The following is a 23,815-nucleotide window of genomic DNA, read 5'->3' on the forward strand; positions in this document are numbered from 1 at the left end:
ATATATATATATATAAATTGTTGCAAGTCGAGCAACAAATATTTTACATTGAACAACAAATGAGATTGGAAAAGCAGTATTGCCACCTCTGCTAAACAGAAAAAAATAGACCCCAGACACACCCTGTGGGTAGTAATGGACCTCCATACCGACACTATGAGGGGTAGTGGACCCCATAATAACACTATGGGCGGTAGTGGGCACTATACAAACACTATGGGCGGTAGTTGACTTCATAGCGACCCTGTGGGCGGTAGTGGACCCCCTGCCAACCCTGTGGGCGCCAGTGGACCCCATACTGACCCTGTGGGCGGCAGTGGACCCCTACCGACCCTGTCGACGCCCTACCGACCCTGTGGGCGGTAGTGGACCCCATACCGACCCTGTGGGCGGTAGTGAACCCCCTACCGACCCTGTGGGCGGCAGTTGACCCCCTACCAACCCTGTGGGCGGTAGTGGACCCTTTACTGACCCTGTGGGCGGCAGTGGACTCTATATACTACTCCTGTGGGCGATACTGGACCCTATACTCATCCTGTGGGCGGCAATGGACGCCATACACATCCAGTGGGTTGTTATTGGACCCCATACTTATTCTGTGGGTGGTTGGAGCCCCATACCCATCCTGTGGGTGATAGTGGACGCCATACTCGTCCTGTGGGTGGTATTGGACCCCATACCCATCCTGTGGGTGGTTGTGAGCCCCATACCCATCCTGTCGGTGGTAGTGGACGCCATACACATCCAGTGGATGGTATTGGACCCCATTCCCTTCCTGTGGGTGGAAGTGATCCCTAAGTATGCAGTAGTTTACCCCATAAACATTCCAACATAACATCGTTTTCTGTTAGCGTTCCTACAAAACATTCTTTAAAGATTTTTAAAGCGCAAACTATGGTATATAATATTGATTGGTGAAGGACTGTTATTCTATGTAATAATTTTTAGTGCTTATTATAATTTACTAAGAACTAATATTTCTCAAAACAAAACTACGAGCCTTCAATAGGATGTAGCTGATCTGTAATATTCTAAGAGCATGGACAATAGTAGGTAAATTTCACAACCCATGTGGGACCTGAAAACTACAATTTTCATTATAATTGAACCAATCACGAATATTCTGCTATCAATGTTGACGGACGGGTACTGTGACACGTAAATTGGTACGTGAGGAAGAGTTTGGGCCTTGGTAAAAAAGGCAACTGGAAATATATCACATATGTACTAAATCATATTCAACATATTGACTTTAAGCATTAAGTCATATATGTGCTGTCTTGTGTGAGAACGGGTTGCTCAAACAGTGTCCCCCCGTGGCCTTCCTCCTACTACCGTAACTGGTGGTGGGAAACTGATTTGGCAAGGCTGCAGATTGGCCATACTTGCTTAACCCATGGTCACTTAATGGAGCGCTGCCTTGCTCCTTATTGTCCAAATTATATTATCCCTCTTACAGTTGTACATCTTCTTGTTGAATGTCCTGACTTCCAGGACGAGTGTGTCTTGCTTTCCAATCATCCCTCGCGGTCGCTTGTCCCTCGGTAGAATTCTAGGTGAATCGGATACATTTTATATTGTTCGCCTTATACGTTTTTGTTCTCGTATTGGCATTCTTGGTGATATTTAGTGCCCTCTGAGTATTTTGCACTTTGATGGTGCTACATAGCCTTCCCGGTTTGGTGCCTTCTTTTAATAATTACCTTACCTTACCACAGGTATGTATTAAACCATTGCAGGGGGCTGAGAGACTTGCTCTCCAATTTGCAGAGAGCGCGGGCATCGGCTTTCTGTAATGGTCAGAAGGCAGCACGAACAATTAAAACAAGGGGTTGACAGCCATTCATGAGAGCATAGCTACAAATGACGAATGTGAATGTCACTAAACCAAACAAGAACTAATCGGTGTCAAAAAAAAAGGTGATAAGGACACTATTAGGTGTTGATAACACTACATACTCAATGATAACACACGGAGGTCTTGCTGTACAATAAGGGATATTGTGTGTTATCAACGCATCTTGGCAGTAAGGCAAACTGCTGCTCTCTTGGAAGAAAGCAGATATCATTCCAATTCCTAAGACGAATGAGTTGCGCCCTGGCAGCCGTGGAGTGAGGACGTTTTGCTGACCCACCCTGGTTGTTGGGGTTGTTTGTCGCTCTGGTCGTCAGGTGGTGTGGGCGGCTCTGCCCTCCCAGCTGTTGCTGCCTGGCTGCGAGTTGACGTGGCAAGTTTAACATGGGTGGCCATCATCCCCTTGTGCGTGTGAACTCCGTGGGCCTGGAGTTCACTAGTCGTGCTGGATATCTGGAAATAGATGGATGTGTGTGACATGCTTCGTATCCTGGTGATGGCTATCTACGGTGTGGAGCTTGTAACAGCCCACCAGGTTGTTATCGAGTTCATGGAGGAGGAGGAATACCGTGACTTCTTCCGTCGTTACGAGGGGCGTACGTTGCCGGGTGGTGCTGGCTCTGTGGCAATTTCGGACCGTAGTGGTGCCCTGACGTATGTCAGTGTCCATGGGGCGCCCCTGGAGTTTCCCGAAGACCACCTCCGGCGTTACTTCAGGATGATTGGTGCTATTGTAAGCGTGTGGGTGAACACGCTCTCCTCGGAGTTATGCAGGAAGGCGAACGAACGTTCGTACTTTGGGAATGCTCCTGCGGTCGGATGTACCATCTTCTGTTCGGCTTATGGGATACTACGTCCAGGTGTATTATGCCCGGCAACCTCGTACCTGTTTCTGGTGTGGCCTGTTGGGACATCAGGCTGCTGGGTGCCTTGCGGCCCCGGTGGCTCCCGTCAATTTGTTTCGGGAAGAGAATTTCCCACTGCTCCCTCTGGAGGAGGACTCAGGGGATGAAGAGGTATCTGGTGTGGTTCCTGCGGTGGTTTCAGCTGTCACTCCTGTGGTGTTTGTGTGTTACTGAGGAAGTCTTGGTTGTAGGGTTGATGTAAAGTCATGACTTGGTTACTGACTTTAATACATAATATGATTACATGACTAGTAGCTACCAAGCTTGGCTGGCGTCCTGTACGCTCTCTTGTTTACCTCCACTCTCTGGCGTCTCAGCCGCCGCACATAGAAAACGGATGGTACCATTTTCTGTGAACATGACATCCCTCCTTTTCTTTAAAAAGAATGAATACAGGATGTCTACCATGCTTGTAGCACAAAGCAAAGTTATTGACACAAAGTAAGTTATTAACATATCAAGAGATACTGCATACATTTAACATTAATTAAGCACACAAAGAATTTAAACAACTTAATCTTTTCCACAAAGGATTTCAATGTTAAAAATACATATGCAATGTTAAACAAACATGAAAGAAACTGTAATACAAAGTTACAAAATATTGAATGAGATCTGCATTATTCAAACAATATTAAATTTAGTTTAGCACAATAAGTAAATACTTTTCATTACATAGGAACACAATTAATCATCAAATCGTGTAGGGCGTTTAACATGACGTTTAGGACGAGAGTCCTTAAATGCAATAACATCCCTTGATGAATTGTTTGTCGGGTTATAACTATTTTTTTTCTTTTTCTTTTGCACGACTTTGCACTTCATCATTTTCTACACTAGTTGGAATCACTTTGAAATAAGCCATATTACGTGTTATACTATGATCTCTATTACTAGCTGTTACCATAGTTCCTTTTACACTAATCACTTTATATGGTTTTGTATCATACGGCATATCTAACTTTCCCTCTTTTTTCTTTTTAACGAAAAGAAGTGTCACCAACCTTTATGAACTGTTTCTTTGCACGTTGATCATGAGCAATTTTCATTTTGCCCTTGGCTAGTGCATCCTTCTGAGCGAGACGTTTATCCGTTACCTCGGCTGGCATGACGGGTAGTGCGATTCTCATAGGACGTCCAAATAAAAGTTCGCCAGGCGACTTGCCCAGTGTTCCATGTGGTGTTGCACGGTAGTTCCTGAGAAAAGCATACATAGCTTGTTTCCAGGATCGTCCTTCGGCATGAGCACAGCGTACCGCTTTCATGAGAGGTTGCATGAATCTCTCAACTTCTCCATTTGCTTGAGGATGTAGTGGCATCACACGGCGGTGTTTGAATCCAATATGCTCAGAAAAGTTGACGAAGTCTTGTCCATTGAATAGCGGTCCATTGTCTGTCTTGACAACTTCAGGAATGCCAAAGTTTGAAAAGATCTTGTCGAGTTTCGGGATGACGGCCTTTGCAGATGTGGAATTGATGATTTCTACTTCTGGATAACGTGAGTGATCATCAATGACTACCATCAAGTACTCTCCAGTTGGTAGTGGTCCGCAGAAGTCCATCGATACTTCCGTCCATGGTGCAGCAGGTAGTGGTGAAGGTTGTAGAGGTGTTGGTCTTGAAGTATCCACTGCAGCTTGGCAAGGGACACAGGCATCATGCATATCCTTTGCTTGACGATCAATGCCAGGAAACCACACCTTTTCTCGTAGCAGCTGTTTCGTCCTAACAAGACCTTGGTGTCCTTGATGTGCAAGCTTCAGAGCACGTTGCTGGAGAACAGCTGGAATCACGATACGAGTACCTCGCAGCACAGTGTCGCGTTGTTGCGTAACACTTAATTCTGTCTGGATGCGTTCAAGTGCTTTGAATGCATCTTGGTCAACTCCTGAGGGTGGGATGCGTGGAAACTTTTTCTTAGTCAATGCATCCACTGTTGCTTGCAGAGTTGGGTCCTCTAGGGTTGCAGTACGGATTTCATAAAGAGTAAGAGCCTTAGGGACTGCATCACAGGTTACAGAGTGTACATATTCCTCGGCAACTTGCTGATGCTTGGTGATGGTGAAACTGTTGGCAGGATGTCGACTGATGTAATCAGCGGGATTGCCTGCACCCGGCTTGTATTTCACCGTAAAGTTGTATGGTTGCAGACGAAGAGCCCATCTCTCAATGCGAGCTGGTGGTTTGGACTTTGGATTATTGAAGATGGTCTCCAACGGTTTGTGGTCAGTGACTATCGTGGTGAAGGGTGCACCAAGCAGATACACATTGAAGTGTTCACAGCCCCATACAAGAGCTAGAGCTTCCTTCTCTGTCTGACTGTATCGTTGCTCAACATCTGTGAGAGAACGGCTGGCGTAGGCAATTACTACTCGGGAATCTGGTTGACCAGGTTTGTGTTGGGATAAAACAGCACCTAATCCAACAGGACTAGCATCCACCGTTAATTCAGTGTCCATTGATGGATCAAAGTATGCAGCAGTCGCATTCTCTACTAGTGCATCTTTCACAGCATCAAATGCATTTTGTTCGATATCGCTCCAGTACCATGATGCATTTTTCTTCAGGAGCTCACGTAGAGGCTTCGTAATGGTAGCAAAATCTGGAATGAAGCGAGAACAGTAGTTTGCCATTCCCAGAAAACTATGTACTTCAGTGGACGTTGAAGGAGGTGCAGCATTCTTGATATCTGCAACTTTCTTAGGATCTGGAGACAGACCTTTGTCACTAAGTACATGTCCAAAGAATTCAATTTTATGTTGATTGAACTCACACTTTGCTCGGCTTAACGTCAGATTCTTTTCTCGTAAGCGTTGCAATGTTGCACGAAGAGCTTTGTCGTGTTCAGCTTGGGTACGGCCATAAACAATGATGTCATCAGACAGCATTAGGTATGTCTTGCAATACCTGGCTGATGATGTGCTGGAATACCTCGGCAGCACTGTTGATACCAAAACTCAGGCGCTTGTACCTATACAGACCTCGATGTGTCGTAAACGTTGTGATGAAGCGGCTCTCATCATCAAGTTCAAGCTGATGATAGCCCTTGTTTAAATCTAACTTGCTGAATATAGTTGCACCATTCAAGCGGTAGATCATATCATCTACAGTCGGTGTAGGATGGCGTTCACGCATTATTGCCTTGTTGGGAACACGCATGTCCACACAAATGCGTATCTCATCTGGATTCTTCGGCTTTGGTGGAGTGACAATTGGGCTTACCCATGGTGTTGGGCCTGTTACTGGTTCAATGATATCTAGTTCTATCAGCCTATCCAGTTCAGCTTCGACTTTCTTGCGAGTATGGAATGGTTGTCGGCGATGTGGTTGGGCAACTGGAATTACATCTGGGTTGATATGCAGATGTACTTTGCTATCAGTATAACAACCTATGGATTTAAATCGATCAGAAAATTCAGCAACAATACCATCAACATTGTTTGCAGATTCCACTGCTACAGCATTAGAAAGCTGAAGTAGCCCCAATTTGGTTGAAGTCTTGTAACTGAGTAAAGACTCCTTTGCATTCCTAACAACATGGAATGTAGTAATGAGCATTGCATTCTTTGACTTAATCTCTGCAGTGAAAGTTCCAATCACTGGCAAGGCTAACTTCGAAGCATAGGCAGTGGCTTTACCATTGTATTTTTCTAGCTTTGGGAACTGTTTTCTAAATTTTTCATAGTGGCACTCAGCCATGGTGTCAATGTTTGATCCAGTGTCAATAAGAACTTTGAGACAAATACCAGCAATATATACACGTGTCTCTGGGTTGTTTGGAAGATCATTCCATTCTGTGATTGCTTGTACTCCATAAGTATAATCACATTCACTGTCATCTGAGACTGGTTGTAATGAAATGTTGTCTTGTATATTATTAACATTCTGGATATGAGGTGCAATATTGTGTTTACCACCTCGACCCCTATGACCTGATCCTCGTACAGTGCTTTTATTCATTGACTGTGGTTTCTTTAGTGCGGAACGACACATAGCACCAAAATGACCTAGTTTTCCACACTCATAGCACTTCTTACCTTGAGCAGGACAAACATTATCTTGGTGTGGGAAGTCTCCTCCACAATTGTAACATTTATTGTTGACACCCTCTGATGTGGGTCGTTGTGACTGCTTGAGCCTTGTTCCTTGACCCCAGTTGTGACGTGGTTCTCGGCTAAATTTACTGTTAGGTTTGCCATGATATCTTCTTTGATCACGGTGTCCTCCCTGAACCTTACGTACCTCATCACTGTTAGTAACAGTGGCAGAACCGTTATTAGCACTGCACTCCATGACACGAGCATCACGTGCAGCATCTTCCATTCGACGAGCCATATCCAGTATCTTGGTAAGAGAACTGTCATCATCAACAAGTTCTAGAGCTCTTCGACGAAGACGTGTAGATGTGCATGATTCAATTATTTGCTGTTTGATTTCTTTGTCAACATCAGCAAACTCACAATGGGCTGCTAAACCCTGCAGACGTGTGTGGTATTGATCCACAGTTTCATTAGAGAGTTGTTTTGCTCTCCTGAAATGCATAATTTCCATAGCAGTATTTTGCCTTGGTTTGAAATGCTCTGTTAGTTTGGCTTTGGCAGTGTCATAATCTTTGGCACCACCAGTGTCTTTCAGTGTGTCAAAGATGTCACAAACTCTATCACCTGCATAATGAAGTAGAAAGGCACGCTTTCTTTCAGCACTTTTGATGTCAGAAACTATCAACAAATTTTCAAACTTTTTAAGCCATTTGACCCACCTCTATGACAGGTTTGTCTGGTCACAGTCAGGATCAAATGCAGGAAACTGAGGTATATTTGCCATTTTTACTGAATAAATGTAACTTATCACTTAAATGTTCCTCAGAATATTAAACACTTACTGCACTGTATATGTTAGTCAAGAATTCACTGTAATTACTTTAATTTTGCAAAGCACACAAGCATTTTAATGCAAAAGTTCACAACAGAGCACAATATAGCAGCAACTGACTTCTTACCTAGCCCTTGTGTACAAGTGTTGTTCCTACTCACAGCAGCAGCACAGCAGTTGGCACAGCAGTTGGTACAGCAGCAGTTGGTACAGCAGTTGGTGCAGCAGTTGGTACAGCAGTTGTTACAGCAGTCAGTTCAGTGTGATGAATTTTGTAGCACGAAGCGTCGTTTCGTAACCAAAACATCAGGTTTTGTACACATCAAAGCGTCGTTTCGTACACAACGTCGGCAGATTCCTCAGTACAGTTTCTTCAGCACAGCTTGGGTAGCACACAGCATTGGTTAGCACACAGCATTGGTTAGCACACAGCATTGGTTAGCACACAGCATCGTTTAGCACACAGCATTGGTTAGCACACAGCATCGGTTAGCATACAGCATCGGGTATGGCGCTCACAGCTTCTCTTCCTCCTCCAGGCAGCATGCTTCTCCCTTGTGTTTGAAACTGAACAAATACCTGCGTTCAGTTCATCCTCGTCGCCAATGTGGTGTTTGTGTGTTACTGAGGAAGTCTTGGCTGTAGGGTTGATGTAAAGTCATGACTTGGTTACTGACTTTAATACTTAATATGATTACATGACTAGTAGCTACCAAGCTTGGCTGGCGTCCTGTACGCTCTCTTGTTTACCTCCACTCTCTGGCGTCTCAGCCGCCGCACATAGAAAACGGATGGTACCATTTTCTGTGAACATGACAACTCCGTCTGGCCCTGATCTGTTCGGCCATGGTCTGTCTGCCCCATCGGTAAGCTCTGGGGACCTAGGGGCACCTGCTTTGGACCTTCGCCGTTCGGTGGATGCGGAGGTGCATCCCCATTCGGTTTCTTCCGTGGTGGCCTTGGATGATGCTGTAGGGGTTGTGCCTGCATCTCCTGCAGACGAACGTGTGCTTCCTGGGGCTGTCGGGGGGGGTGGTGGTGTGTGTGCCTCCGCCAGCGCCCTCTGCCTCATCACCTCTGGTAGTTTTCTCGTCGACTCGTGCCTCTTCTCCTCTACTGGTTCCGTTGCCCTCGCTGGATGCCTCACGTGTGCTGGAGTCTACCCTTCCGCCTGCTGTCTCTCTTCCTTCTCCGCATCTGGTTTCCTTGGATGGTAGTGGTTTTTTGCCCAGCGTCGTTGAGGCTGCTGTTCTGCGTGGTCGTGCTGCCCCGGTTTTGGGGCCGCCTGCCGAGGTTTCTTCTGGGGCACCACTTGTCGGGGGTGACAGTTCCAACGATCAACGGCCTGTTTCTGTGCGCCATCGTTCGGCTCGGGATGCGCTACCTCACCGGATGTGGGAGGAGGAGGAGTGTGATGCCATGGATGATGGTGTGGGCAACGATGTGCTGCCTCCTGTGGGGCCTTTGTTGGACACTGTGCCCCCTTCCGGTGGCTCTCCTCAGTGGGCGGTTGCCCCTGGTGACCGCGACCTCGTCGTTGTGTTGGCGACAGATGTGCAATGGAGGGACTCTGCTCCTGTTCCGGTTGGCAGAAGCTCTGAGGCGCCTGCGGTGCCACACTCCACGGGGCTCAGTGCGATGCCCGGCGTAGAACGAAGTGCGTGCCCTCGTGTGGGGCCTGATGGGTGGCCTCATGGGTGGCCTCCGTCCATTGTTCCAGTATCTCCTGCTACCGCGGTGGCGATGTCCCTGCCTTCCGTGTTGATTCGGTGGCGCCCGCTTCCACCGGATGTGTTGATCCCCGAGTATATGGAGCACTTGCGAGTTTGTGACGGCCGTGCCCCTACGGAACTGGAGTATTTGGTATGGGAGGCTTATAAGCAGTGGTATCCGCAGTATTCGTACCCTGAGAAATATCCTCCTGTTTGACTTTTGTGTGTTCTGTGTGATTGGGTGTGGGTCAATACTTGCAGCTTTGTGTGTCTTGTGTGCTGCTGCTGTAGTGGTGTGTTTCGTGTGGTGATCTTGTGTGTCTTATGTGTGCTGCTGTAGTGGTGTGTTTCGTGTGGTGATCTTGTGTCTCTTATGTGTGCTGCTGTAGTGGTGCGTTTCGTGTGGTGATCTTGTGTGTCTTATGTGTGCTGCTGTAGTGGTGTGTTTCGTGTGGTGATCTTGTGTGTCTTATGTGTGCTGCTGTAGTGGTGCGTTTCGTGTGGTGATCGGTTATTTTATGTACTTGTTTCCTTACGGCCTTTTGGTTGTTTGAATGTTTTTGTGCTTTTTGTTCTTCTGTATTTTCAGTTCCCTGTGTGGTTCTGTTTTTTGTTCTTATTGCCGTGTGTGTGTGATTATTTCTTTGTCCCTGAAATTGCTTTATTCTTTGTACATATTTTATGCTACTTATGTTCTTATGTGTGGTTTTTGGGTTTCTTGTTCATTTTTCTCTTTTGGGTTGATATTTGCCCTAATGTACTGTATTTTGTATCTTGTGTTTGTTTAATGGCTAGTTTGTTATACGTTTTTGTTGTGTTGTCGGCCCTTTAGGCCGGGATGTATGTGCATTACTTGTTACGTTGTCTTTGTTTTATTGTACTTATTAGCATGCTTTGAATGTAAATATAAAAATAAAAATAAATAAAAATTCCTAAGACGAAACAATCTGGCAATTACAGACCCATTTCATGAACCCTTTAACTGCGCAACACACCATGTGTGTTCAGTGACTTGCAGTAACTTGCGCTCCACATCATATGATGTATTGGAGTACTACACAATATTTAAATGGCTCGCGGATACGAGGGGTTCACCACACCCTCATCAGGGCTCTTGTAAACAGACGCAATTTAAACAAAAAATCGTGGGCCAAATTCCCGGGTGTGAGGGGCCTCGGTACTGAGTGAGCCACCAAGCCTGATGCACTCAGCATAAGCTCTCAGCATTGCTGTTCCGCTTGTGACCACAGCATCACCTAAAAATGCCATAATATACATGTTCATGCTATTATTTAGCGATGATATTACAGAAGACCCCTGACTGTGATAAAAATGACCAGGATTCTGATAATAGCAGGATTGTTGTGATAATTAGCGCTGTAGTGGGAGGAGTAATCTTGGTGGGGAGGGAGGTAGCATTGTCTGCTGACTCTGTGACCACCTTTTACTGTCTGGACTCACTATACCAGCTTAGTTGTTCACTATGGTAAACAAAACATGCAGATACTTGGCGAGGTGGTGAGGGAGGCAGTGGCAGCCAGTGGCGGGCTGCCACTGCCGCTCAGTTTACCAACTTAGTGGTTTGTTATGGTGAACACGAATGTAAATACTTGTATATAACGTGTATATATAGTGTAATAACAGCAAAAGGAGTGTGGGGGAAAAAGACATTTTGGTGATGGGTGTGGCAACGTCTGCATGATTTGTCATGTTGGTAGGGGTGGCCACTATGTTCTTTGGGCATTATATCAGCTTAGTTGAACAGTTATGGCGAACAAAACACGTAGTTACTTATATATAATGTCTGTATATAGTGAATAAAAGTTAAAACGGTATTGTGGGAGGAGAATGTGGGCGAGTGAGGTGTTGAGGGAGTGAGTGGCAGTGAGTGACTGGCTGGTGTGTGGCGGTCACTCCTCGTTGCTTTTTGACGCCTAATAGCAATTTAGTGGTTCGTTATGGTGAACAAAATATATAGATGCTTATATATAACCTGTGTGTATAGTGTAATAACCGACAAAGTATATGTTCATTGCCTGATGAACATAATTGAATCGACAATATGCACACTATATTTTTGAGTACAGCGATGATTCACTCATTTTATTATATAAATATATCACACTGCACACTATTGAATAATATTACAGCAAAAAAACTACGAAAAATCAGAGACATTGAAATAATTAGGTAATTATCTCTGTGGCCACTCCTGCCTGACAGCTGGCGAGCAACAGACCGCCTGGGACGCATGCTGAGTCAGTGCTTGTTTTTTGCCAGACTTCCCTACCCTATAGCGGGCAATATATGCCACTTACGATTTTATTATTATTTTTCCCCGTGATCAGAGAACACAAATTAACAGGTTTAGCAGATTTTTTTTTGTATGCGCCTGTGGGCGACAAATGCTAAATAGCCCGGAGCCACACAATGGTTAACATCATGCATTAATAAAGCTGCAGAACAGATGGTCTTAAATATGCTACTGTGGAAGACAGGAGACCTGCATAAACACATGTGGCTTCACTATAGTAGTAAGTCCTGCCAACTGCATAGCAACATTACAAGGAACAGTTAACTCTGGTCCGGCTATAGTGATCTTCCTTGATCTAGAAAACGCATTCTAACTTGCAACCCCGCAAGCAATTTTACACACTTAGTTAAAAAAGGTGTAAAGGGAAATATGCTAGGATGGATTAAAGATTACCTAAGTCACAGGTATGCCAGAGTAAAGTTCCAAGGACAAGTGTCGGATTACCACTTGCATAAGAATTGGGGACTTCACAAGGAGTAATCCTCAGTCCTAGTCTTTTGAACATCCTTATGAAAAACCTCGTTACCATGATTTAAAGGGTTAAATTGCTAAGCAATGCTGATAAAATAGTATTAGTCATTACAGGCTTTCACTTCTAAGTAAAGCACAAGGGGCGTTAGATAAAGTAACATCTGAATGCAGCGTTTTAGGGCTAAAAATATCTGCTCAGAAGTCTAAGGCAATGAGACTAGGTGGCAACACTCCAGACAGGCACCTACGCATTAAAGACATTAATCTTCAGTGGGTTACACAATATCAATCTCAGTGTTCATAGATTCTAAAATGACATTCAACAAACAAATTCAATATCTGAAGGAGAAAGCAAAATCACGACTGAATATAATGAGAGCAATCACAGGGATCCCATCTAGGAGTGGGACAGTGTTAAGAATGTTTTACACACACACAACTCGTTCCCTAGTTGATTATGCAGTGCCTGCCCTACTCACTTTCTTCTGGTCAGTGGGCAAACGCTGAGGTTATTCAAAATGATGCAATGCGAGTCATAACGGGGGCTCCCAGATGGACTAAAATACTGAACCTAAAACTAGAAAACAATCTAACGTAAATTGAAAGGGTAAAAGGGTTTGCTGTGTGCATGCTAACCATGATATTGACTAGACCTATAATAAGTTCACTTAAAAATATAATCACTGGAGCACTAACTCGGTACAGAAGAGCCTCCAATAGCCACAGGTGGACCCCCATTGTGCGATATACAACACCAATACCTTCGATATGTCACTGAGAGGGGTGTCTATGAAATACATGCAGACTGTTATGCAAGCCCTTTGGGAATCTCTGCCAGCAGACTTTAAGATTATGGCTCTTGAAGGAAAAAAAGAACCAGACTAATCTTCATCTACTACATAATATTGCACAGATGCATATAGGATCAAATTTGGCATCTGACAGCTTCACATACTTCACAGAAGGATCAGTAGACCAGCAGGGACAAGAAACCAGACCTGCAGTTAAGGCAGGAAACTCTGTAAATTGTTAGATACTTTGAAATGGGTATTCAACTTTAGAGATGCTAGCCATTCAAAAGGATTTGGAACATGCTCTTGCTGTACACCGACAAGTTATCATGCATACTGATTCGAGAACTGCCATTGAACCCTTGCACCAAGAACATCCACCTGATCACACGTGATCACATCCGTGATTACGTGATAACATCCGTGATTACGTGATAACATCCTCCTGATCACAAATGTCATATCATTAATGCAAAGAATCAAACGTCAAAGTCGTTGGGTACTTATGAACTGGGTGCCAAGTCATATAGGAATAACATGAAAAAGTTGCAGACGAAGCTGCAAAACTTGCAACTAAAAGAAATGTAGACATTCACATACCAGTCTATCACAGATTAGGAAAGTAATTAGAAACAGAGCAATGCAAAAGATGTACATTGATCACAACACAGCAGTTGCAACATCTGGATTTGCGGATTGGTACAAGAGTTCAACCAACTACGAACCACTTGTTTTACTGCTCCCTTTCACCAAAATAACAGAAGTACTTACATCGCATCAGGCTTGGATACCCATGTGCATGGGAAATAGGCTTCCAGGTTCCGGAAGAAGAGGAAATGTCAACACTGGAGAAATGCCCGACAGACCACTGGAACATTATTTAACACGGTGCAGAGTTATAAAACCCATTAAGATTTCAACTTGGATTCAAGAGTAGTTCTTGAATTTTGCCAGTTACACATGGCAAAATCTTGTTGAAGCGACCATACTAGTCATAAATACTCATACTCCGCCCAAGTAAAACTACTGCCAGAAACGCTTTGCGTAATAGTGGCTTTAGGCATTGTATGTACTAGCTCTATTAATCCAACAAACTTTGTAAAATCTCTCTGTATGTACCTTACCTAAATAAACATTTATTTATTTCATTTATTTATTTAGAAACAAACAACATTTAATGTGGCCAGCCAGAGGCTTAGAGCCGGCGCAGTAAAATCCCTGCAAAAAAAACGAAAAAAACAAAAATCCACAAGATCAGAGGAATGGTAATCTGCTTCCTAAAATTTGCTTCAGCCGTGAACCTCAAGCCTGAGAATTCTTGAAGCCTGCCCCAAAGCCTCTCCATTGTATTTTCGTCGTCAACACACCGAATGTAATAAACATAACCACAGTATGGCCTAGGTATGGTAGGTTCAGATGGATGGGCTAGGGTTTAGCACATTCATCTGTAGGGTAGACAGCTCTAGATGCTACATAAATGACTGGGCAAACAAGAGAGTTTACCCTCCAGGCACTTTGAAGGAGCTTATGTGGTGCAGGTCCTTGGCATATTGTGCAAACTTGCTCGAGGTACCTTGGGTGAAGGCAGGTGATCTTGTTTATAACTAGTTGAGTATTATGTAGAAGGTCCTTAACACTGGTACGTTAATGAAGACTTTTAAAGTCAAGGAAAGCTAAGATCTTGCGGGTTCTCATTTTAAGAAATATGAATTAGTCGCTAGAATTAAAGGGGGGCTGTAGCTCGGATGTATTGAGATATTTGGTTCAATCTCTGCAAGTTTATAAGTTGGTGTGGGGATCTGGGAAATTACAGGCCTAAAGAGTTAGCCAGGTTTGTGGGTCTTCACATTAACATTGACCAAAAAAAAAGTGAAAAAAACCTAGTTACTTTGTAGTTTTAGACCTTCAATCACTCCATTCGCTGCATCTATGATGGAGTTTACAAGGTTTTAAAGATTCTCTGTTAAACCCGTTCTCAGGCAAAGTCCATTCCATCCCACGGGTGACCCCAAAGACACATTAATCAATTTTAACGTGCTGTTCATTCAAGAGAATTTTTTTTAATAAAATTGTTGTATATTAGCATACTGTGCATATTTAGGCATTGGTTAGGTTAGGTGTTTAGGTTGGCGATTATTTGTATTTTGCACTACGTGGGTGAAGTATTTACAGCATTGTACTAGGCGCAAGTCGTCAGGGGAGAATTTATTAAAGTGTTTGAACGCCTTTAGTTGAGTCGTGTGTAAATCGTTTTTCATTCATAAATGGGGATTGGCAGGTGCATGGAATGGACTTTGGCATTTTGTTTATAGGGGAATAAATTTAAAGCCAGTTAAACAATTGTTAGTTACATACACACACATATTATGTGAAAAGGACCTGTGGTAATACCCAGCAGGTAGTATACTTCAGTGACAATAAAAAATGAAAACTTCTAATAAGTCGAATCAGAAAAACACAAGTAAATACAAATTTATTCCAAATATAAGAATTATATTTAACACTTGACATACAGCTTGGCATTTACACAATATTATTAGAAACAAAAATCATTAATGAAAATTAATTCTTTAAACCCTTCAAAAGAATGAGATAATTTGTGTGTGTGTGTGTGTGTGTGTGTGTGTGTGTGTGTGTGTGTGTGTGTGTGTGTGTGTGTGTGTGTGTGTGTGTGTATGTATGTATGTATGTATTGTCGGGGTTCACCGTAAGAGGGGTGAGCAATAGTATACAAGATATCCTCTCAACGGTCGCATTATTAGCGATAACCGTTACTCACCGTAGCCCTGCGGGTCTTCACTCCATCCTCGCGGCGCCACTGTACGCCAGAAGAGTACCCCAGTCGATCCCCAACCGGCCTTAGTAGTTAGAGATGAGTGGAGAGACGGTTTGCTCTTTCAACTGTGTGCCCGCCCCAACAAGGGCTCGACTACTATCCACATGGTCGCCAACTGGTGTTTCCCGTGTCCAGTAACACGTTAGTGGTATTGTGGGATTGTGGTAACAGTGGCAAGAGCACACTCAATAGATCTGATATCAGGCAGGTATTTATTTCTATCCCTCTATCTCCTTTCAAGTATTATATAGCCACAAGAAATATGGAGGGGATGATACAAATCCCCTAAATATAGCCACAAGAAATATGGAGGGGATGATACAAATGCCAAGTTATTTTTTATTTTACTTAAAACTCAAGACATCATATTCTTATATCAACAGGCAAGCAAGTACAATGCAGAAGTCGCTCTCTCTTCACTTATAATTTGGGCACAACTATATGGCAACACACTCTCCCCCTCGCGTCAAATGTCAAAATAGGCTGAGCGACTCTCACCGCGCGAATGTTCGTTGATTTGTTTGTCTGGCGTGAGACGCCTGTTTCTTTAAATTCTCAACTATCACTGTATTAACACACAACACGATTACTGCTATAATGGCAATAGAACGCAATTGAATCACTGCATTGGTCTTGAGCTCGGACAAATATTTCTATATCGATAAACACAGTAGCTCACAGTAAGATATTAAACACCGTAATATCACGGTAATGATAATAAATGTAATAAGACACTGCACTGTCCTTCCTCACCGAAATTCACTCAAATGGCAATGACATAGAAAACTATACACCTGAAAGTCCTCCAACACACAAGCATATATATATATGGATCAATTCATCAAATCAATAATAGTATGATAAATACTGGGCACACAGCCTAACACCAATAACTGGTTCTTTATATATATATATATTCTCTGGCATAAGTTATACCATAAATGTCACATGAAAGGAATCAACTAACAAAGCAAACTCTTCAATAATAATACAGGTGGATCCACACCACAAATATATCCTGTGAGAGCTTTCTACAGCCCCACTTCTCACAGCTGTGTCCTACCATGACATTGGTGAGCCTTGCTCATGACATGAAAGATACTCTGGCTAAATATATAGCTGACTAAAGGGGAATTGGGAGGGAAACTAGAATCACCTACTTCCACCTATCCTCCGGTGAGAGTTGAGTTGTAGCTCCTGGTCCAGGCTCTCGCCTCGTGTAGGGAAAGCCCCCACACACACACTGATGTGTCCTCCAGGAACCCAATCAACATCCCAAATTAAACGCGTCGTCGCCGTGTTCTGTCCTCAGCAGGTCCGTGCTCCTCCTCAACGTCTTGTAGGGTTGGAGTCGGTCTCCCGGCTGTCGACTTCTCCTCCCAACTACGGCTGCCAACCTACTTCTCAGCTGCAGTCATACGGATTCCCAATCTTCTTTCACTCTTCCCAGTGGATTGGCCCAGCCGCTACGTCGTAACTGTGAAGCTATCAGACGTCCCAGACGATACTGCCTAGACTTCACCTGCACAGCACCCGACCCTGGAGCACATGATGCTCAATATTCCGTCAATTCCCTCTTCGGTCCACACATGGAATGAAGGAAGACCTCTCGGCGTACTTGCAGACTACGGGTGACGCGTAAGATCCACGGGATCGGGATACAACTGTCAAACTGACAGGATCAACCTTCACACATCCATCCACCTTGACGTGTCGTGTCAGACTGATGGCGCCACCGCGGTGCGATGACCGGACCCCCCTACCTTCGTGACGTCATACTTGCCAAGGGAGGTTTTCATTGGCTCCTTGTGCCACGTCGCCGTCAGTGATCAATCTGGTGCCACTGACGTCACACAGTTTTGGCGGCAAAACGGAGGGGCCAGCGCCATATTGGCTCCCTAAAGGGCCTATACCACAGGCCAAAATACTCTTCTTTTACAAATTTCTCGCCACCTCGAGAACACTACACTCTCCCACATATATCAAACTGAAGCCCGCGACGTAGAGAACGCTCGGGTAAAGTGGACATGACTCTTACAGCAGACGTGGGAGAAATATAAGGGAGGGGGGGGGGGAACGCCGTCACAGTATGTATGTATGTATGTGTATATATGTAATGTAATGTATGTTTGTAATGTAATGTATGTTTGTAATGTAATGTATAATCTCACACACACTAGAATTCTTATATTCTTGTACAACCCCTAGCACGCATAGCGTTTTGGGGCAAGTCCTTAATCCTAATTTTCTCACCAGCATCCCCAGGAAGCAGCCTGTAGCAGCTGTCTAACTCCCAGGTACCGATTTGCTGCTAGGTGAACAGTGACATCAGGGTGAAAGAAAGTGCCCATTTGTTTCCATCTCCACTTTCCGAAATAGTCAACATGGCTACAGTTATGTTTTCACAACCTGAGACTAATCTTCTGGGGGGCAGGTCATTGACAGTTGGAGATGTTTACACCTTGGGAGCACCTGAGAAGACATTTGTGACACCGGAGCACCGGTATTTATCATTCTGCCAGAAGTCTGGGAGTGACGTCATGAGTTGTCAACGGCAGAAACCGGAATGTTTTGTCTGGGTTTTAACTAAGTGCGAAGGGCGGTCGACTAGACTTAGGCATTTAGTATGCTTGTTCTAGCATAAACATCTAGTCCTTGAATAGTCGTCACTATATATCCGTCGAAGACAAGACAGGACGTAAATTACGCAACTATGAAGGGTAATTGTGACAATAGATGATGAAATAGGGAAATAATGGGGATGGATGCCAATCAAACACTGGGTTAGGCAGGGGGGGGGGCCGGGGAGAACTTGGTAGAGATGTCGGTAGTCTGTGCTGTATGGTGAGGTCTGGATTTAAGCTTAGGCAAGGTATTGAAGTAATTACTTTGTATATTTAGGGTTGGTCTTATTTTCGTTTCAGTATAGCTGCCAGTATTTGCAGTCTTCTTATGAGTGGTGGATGCCAGGATTGTTGCATTTGTAGCGAGTAAGCTTATACTAGCTCCATTCTCATTATCTTGATAGCATAACTAATTAGCACTAATTACAGAAGCTACAATCCTTTCCTCAATTACAGGTAATACTCTTATTCTGTTGTGGGAGCTAAGGTAAAATCACCATATTAGCAAGCGCAATAGCGAAGAGTACAATCTCCAGTCAGGAATGTAGTACATGGCGTAGGCAGTTCTAATCGACCCAAGACACTACAGCTTCGACACAGAGCAGACCGCAGATTACGACCGCATCGAGCTACAACGCTCTCGGCTCCCCGAGTTCAGACACTCGCAATTCCCAATCGAGCTGCCACGCTCTCCCACATTGAGCTCCGACTCCGGCCTCGCTCAGCTTTTTGCTCTGCTCCAAGCTCCGTCTGAACATTAACGACAATGCTACCAACCGACTACTGTAATTAAGACTACTAAATAAATATGAAAACTCACTAAACAATGTGTACCTAATCTACCCAACAACGAAACATAAACGTACGTTACATATTTTCTAATAGTATGTTCTACTAGTGAGCGTTACATGCACTCTGCATATGGTTTCTAGGAGCACCAGCTTGTAGATAGCAGGGCAGCCGCCTCAAAAGCTTTCTAGTGGTCATACCAATATTAGTGGATAGAAGGTAACATCCTTCATTGGGCCATGTAAATTGCATACGATGTTTGCTTTTGGAGAGGGTTGTATTGGGGCTGTTCTTAAGTATTAAATCAGTCCCTTTTGTTTTATAGTAAATTGTGGTGTTTTCCTCGTGGGAGCAAGTATATTTAATTCATTGTTACTTAATTATTCGTGAAATTGAAGTTAAAATTTATTAAAGTAAATTTTTTATTTATTGAATTTAAAAGCAGTGGACTGTGACTTTGGACTACACAAATATTTCACACAATTTGAGGGATTTATATTTCGAAATAACTAATTCAGTCTAGTGAAGTTGAAAAATAGTTTAACTTTAACAAAGTTTATTTTCTCTTAATATAGTAAACAGGACAGCTTAGCTGTGCTAGAAACTGAAGCTTGGGCCTGGTCGTGTAAGCCCTGTTTCTCCACTCAATAATGTCCGAATGGCATCTCTATGGGAACGATCAGTAAACTTCGCTGGATAATGCCCAACTCGTTGACTTGTTGTAGTTTGGCTCTCAGCCTGTCAACATATCAAAATTTACACACTGTGGAGATGAGGACTATCGGTGAATAAATGTCGAGAACCCAACACTTACTATGTGAGTCTAGTTTTCATGCCTTCTAACCATATCTATAATGGTCTATCCTGACAGGCCAGTGGATGCTGAAACATAGGTACTTTCCGTGGTATAAGAGGTCAGATGACAGTGGTAACATTGAAACTTGCTAATGGGGTAAAATTTCATCACTGCTCCACACGTCAGTTGTCTGGGGCAGTACCAATGGCTGACCCTCCTCTCCTCTGGGAGGGAGCGTTCATGTGCCCATAATGTTATCTTATTTCTGGAAGGAGAGGTGTTTAAACTAACTTTTAAAAATTAGGTTTTTATTTTTAGTTTATACTGAATTCAGACCTCAGACTTGACATACTAAGTTTCAGATATGGGCAAATTTATTTTATATTTTTTGTGATGCGGCAGTCGCTTTTTCTTAAATACGTAAGAATAAATAGTAATTCTTCATGGTTCAACTAACATTTTGTGTACATTAAATTTAATAATTATACACAGAAAATATTTCTTAATGTGTATTTAAATAAATAAAATTAAATTGAGAAACTTGGGAAAATTTCCCCAAAAATTAATGAATTCCAGTCTTTGGTCTGGGATGGTCGGGTTCACTCCATTTAAAATGGTATTTTTAACTATATTATTTCTTCAGCTTTGCATTTTTAGCTCATAGTGAATTTGCAAGTTTTATGGGATAGATTCTTTGCTGTTCTGTTATACTATTTTTATAAATTTTCTTCTGATACGGATGTTGACTACTATATTCGTGTGTTCGTTGTTTAATATTTTAAGGCTTCTGTCCACTACCTTGTGGATGTTATGCCAGTCAGAACAATGAGTAAGGGCTCTGCATATAAAGGCATTTATTCCATTAGTTTTGTATCTATCTGGGCATTCGGAGTGACTATTCATACACATTTATTGTTGGTCGGTTAATATAAACTTCTCTGGTGAAATTGTTGTCTTTGGTTTTCACGTAGTCATCGAGGAAAAGGGAGTGCACCATCGACGGCTAGTTCATGGTGTGACGGTAAAGCGTTGGTGTTCGGCTGTTTCAAAAGCTAGGGGCAGGGCCTCGTCACATTAAAAAAAAAAAGAGAAAAAGCTGGAACTTTCGTCTGTGGTAAGGTAATGGGAAGACACACAAAACATAAGTAAATTTAACAATGAAATTTTAATTACGTTAGAAAAACAAGACATGAATAAAATTAAGCATAAAATATACAAGGCAAGTCAACAAACAAAATAATAAGAAGAATCACTGGCAAATGAAAAGTTACGTTAAGACAAGTGAGTTATAGCAAAATAAATAATAATGATGCCGGAATATTGGCTTCGAGCTGCCACCTCCCTTAGTACACGAAAGCCAAGGCTTAGTCTACCAATGAGAGATGTCAACTGCAAGGAGCACTGGAATATTCTGACGACTCTGGGCCACTGCAGCCCAGACATCAACTTGTGGCGGAGGGCAGGTGCGATGGGACACCAGCCAATCAGCGATAGGCAGGCAATGGACAAGCAGTTTGCCAGTTTACGGTGGCGGTGGCGAGCAGGTGTGCCGGTGTGCTGGATACGTTTTGCTCTCTGGGCAAAACGTTTTGGAGATACTTGCTGGATATATCTTCTATATTATCTGTTGTTGCTACGTACTATGAAGGGAAGAGCAGACTCAATCTCTCTTGAAAGAGATTATCGTCACAACTCTCCCCCGAAGCCTGCGGTTCTGGAAGAAGTACGTCATGTGGTGGAGTAATAGGTGGAGTTGCTTCTACTTCATAAACTCTGGAGAGGGCGTCGGCTATGATGTTGTCAGAATCCTTGATATAGCGGATCTCCAGGTTGAAATCTTGTAGATATAAAGCCCATCGTAGAAGACGCTGGTTAGTGAATTGGGCTTGATGTAAGAAGCGGAGAGGGTTGTGGTCTGAGAAGATGGTGGTAGACCTGGCACCTTGTAGGTATGGAGCAAAGTGCTGGAGATTCAGGACGATGGATAATAGCTCCTTTTCAATAGTGCTGTAGTTCCTCTGGTGGGGTTTCAATTTGTAGCTGTAGTAGCTGACAGGTAGAACCTCCTCGCCTCATTGCTGCAACAGGACACCACCGATGCCAGTACCACTGGCGTCGACATGAAGGACGAAAGGCTTGGTGATATCTGGCGAGGCGAGAATGGGATTAGAACAGAGGAGGAATTTGAGTTGTTCGAAAGCAACGGTTTGCTGCATGGTCCACTTATACCGTTGCTTGGGACTGGTTAATATGATTAAAGGTGTGGCGATTGTACTGAAATTTCTCACAAACCTACGGTAGTAGGAGGCAACACCAAGGAAGCGCAGGAGCTGCTTCCTGGTGGTAGGCTGTGGGTAATGTTGGATGGCTTGAGTGTGTGAGTTTAACGGAGCTAGGCTGCCACTCCCAATTACATGACCCAGATAACGCACTTTACCTTTCGCGAAGGTGGACTTGCCCAGGTTGATGGTGAGGCCGGCTGTCAGGAGCTTGGCGAACAGTCGTCGCAGCTGGAGCAGATGTTCACTCCAGGTGTTGGATGCTACGACGATATCATCCAAATAGGCGTACGTGTTATCCAAGCCCTGGATGACACGGTTGGCAGCTCTCTGAAAGGTGGCCGGGGCATTACATAGTCCGAAAGGAAGGCGTTCATATGTGAAAAGTCCAAAAGGAGTGATAAAGGCAGATATTTCTTTGGCTCGCTCCGTTAAACACACTTGGTAATATCCCTTGAGCAAGTCCACTTGGGACAAGTACTGGGCATTACCAATGGCGTCAAGAATGTCATCTATCCTTGGCAAGGGGTATGCATCCTTGACAGTCACATTATTTAACTTAGGATAGTCAGTGCACAGTCTCACCTTACCTTGGGGTTTTGGCACCAAGATACAGGGTGAGGCCCAGGGGGACTCACAAGGTGTAGCCAGTCCATGATCCAAGAGGTACTGTACCTCAGCACGCATGACTTCCTTCTTGCTAGGGCTGCTTCGGTAGAAGGGTTGACGAATCGGCCGGGTGTCGGGGAACAGTTGGATGTCGTGCTGGATAACATTGCACTCTTGGGGGTCATCTCGGAACAACAACTGATGTTCTCTGAAGATCTTGACGAGAGGTGCACTATGATTGTCCTGAAAATAGTTTGGAAGATCAGTAAGGATTTCCGGATTAGAAAGCGCTGACTCCTTGTCAGTGCTTTCGGGAGGAGAAGCAGGGAAGGTCTCACTGTGGATGTATGGTTCTGTAAAGGCAGAGTAGTTAAGCATGACAGTAGGAGGAGTACTGTTATATAGCTTCAGGAGGTTGACGTGGCACAGCTGGGTCTTCCGCCGCCTATCTGGAGTCTCTAGAACGTAGTTATGGTTGTTTCTGCACTCCTTGATGCGGTAGGGTCCTGAAAACCTGTTTTGTAAAGTAGAACCTGGGATAGGAAAGTAAGCAAGTACGAAGTCTCCCGGCTTAAATTTTCTTACTTTGCTGGTCTGATCGTAATGAGTCTTCATCCTCTCCTGTGCTTTCAATAGATTATCTTGGGCAAAACTGTGGACTCTCTCTAGAATGTGTTGGAGGTTTTGAAGAAACTGGGGCACATTCTGATGCTCACTGAAGGTGGCATCACGTAGTCTTTGAAAGCCTTGAGGGGAGTACGGCACTTACGTCCGTAGAGCATCTCATAAGGAGATACTCCTAGGGACTCATTGAGAAGACTTCTATATATGCACATTATCAAATCAATTTGCTTATCCCAATCCTTAGAGGTTTCATTAGAAAACTTTTTCAGGAGTGCTTTAATAGTCTGATGACTACGCTCAAGAGAACCCTGTGAAGCAGGATGATAGGGGCTGGACAA

The sequence above is a fragment of the Procambarus clarkii genome, chromosome 37 (assembly GCF_040958095.1).
Source record: "Procambarus clarkii isolate CNS0578487 chromosome 37, FALCON_Pclarkii_2.0, whole genome shotgun sequence".
Lineage (NCBI taxonomy): Eukaryota > Metazoa > Arthropoda > Malacostraca > Decapoda > Cambaridae > Procambarus > Procambarus clarkii.